At 45.9% G+C, this 1,356-nt stretch overlaps 1 protein-coding gene across 6 annotated transcripts in view; it reads left to right on the top strand.

The window, feature by feature from the left end:
- The window catches only part of metap1 (methionyl aminopeptidase 1), a 10,119-nt gene that overhangs the window by 2,433 nt on the left and 6,330 nt on the right, over nt 1-1,356 (top strand). The window lies entirely within an intron of this gene.

Raw genomic sequence — 1,356 nt, 5'->3', positions numbered from 1 at the left:
AGGGCCAGTTGTAACTGGAAGACTGTACAGACGTCACTACTCCGTCATTTATTCATCAATGTTTCTGCGATTAATTCTGATTTATTCACGTTACAGATATTGATCATTGATTAAAAAAAACAACAACAACTCAGCAGCATCAACTTTATTATAAGGCAACTACTTTATAAGTTCCTGCGGGCCACACAGGTTGACTTGGTGGGCCTCATTTGGCCCGTGGGCCTTGAGTTTGACACGTGTGTTTCAAGCATCAACCTGTTCTCCTGTACAACAGGGTCAGTCGTTCATGTACTCCATGACTGGGCGGTGTGTCTCAACATGTGGTGGCGGACCTTAAGTCAACCTAGGTGTGTTCAATAGGCCGTACCATGATATTCCACTGTGCGTTATGACTGTCGTGCCGCAGCGCTTCTGTCTATATTCCACCGGGAGCAGCGTTACAGCAGAGGGGTGAGGCTAGTACTTCTTTTTCTGTCTTGTAGGTCTGCTGCCCCAAGAGGAAAAAATGAAAATCATCTCATGTTCATGTGAATGATGAACTATGTTTATGTGTTGTTGAAGGACTGACGACAGTCCATGTGTAAATGATTCATAAAAACATCAAGTTTTTTATTTCTGAATCACTCGGCCGTATTTTTATCATTTATTTACATCCAATTCCCCGATTAGTCGTTCTTCTGCAACCATGGCAACAGCAACCACTACATGGATTCATACACAGGTAGTCATGGCGACAGTCTCTTCATTCTCCCTATACACTGAGACACAGTAGTGTTTGGGTTCCACTCCACGATGACGGGTTCTTCTGGTTTCAAATATACAGGTTGACTTTTCTATTTTTATTGTTAAAGGTGTCAGAGAAGGAGACGACACAGCACTGACTCACTGGGACATCCAGCACTGACTCACTGGGACATCCAGCACTGACTCACTGGGACATCCAGCACTGACTCACTGGCAGCACTGACTCTGACTCACTGGGACATCCAGCACTGACTCACTGGGACATCCAGCACTGACTCACTGGGACATCCAGCACTGACTCACTGGGACTGAACAGGAAGGCTGTGTTTGAACTGCACACACACCTGGTCAGTCTGTTGCTAGGCAACGGCTCATCCAGAAACGATCGTCTGGAGTTGATAAATTATAGATCAGTGAATTGTTGATGACTTTGACCAGTACACCAGAACCACTTAGTTACTGGGTCTAGAACACAGAAAGCCAGTCTACACCAGTCTGTACCGGTCTGTACCGGTCTGTACCGGTCTGTACTCCCACAGCTGTTGTTCCATTGGTCCACTGTCATCTAATGCACTGACACCTGGGCCTCGTCTCTCGTCAGTGTCATATTGA

This window comes from Cynoglossus semilaevis, chromosome 1 (genome assembly GCF_000523025.1).
Source record: "Cynoglossus semilaevis isolate Cse_v1.0 chromosome 1, Cse_v1.0, whole genome shotgun sequence".
NCBI classification, from domain to species: domain Eukaryota; kingdom Metazoa; phylum Chordata; class Actinopteri; order Pleuronectiformes; family Cynoglossidae; genus Cynoglossus; species Cynoglossus semilaevis.
The sequence above is the reverse complement of the archived record's forward strand: the minus strand, read 5'-3'. Positions and strand labels throughout refer to the sequence as shown.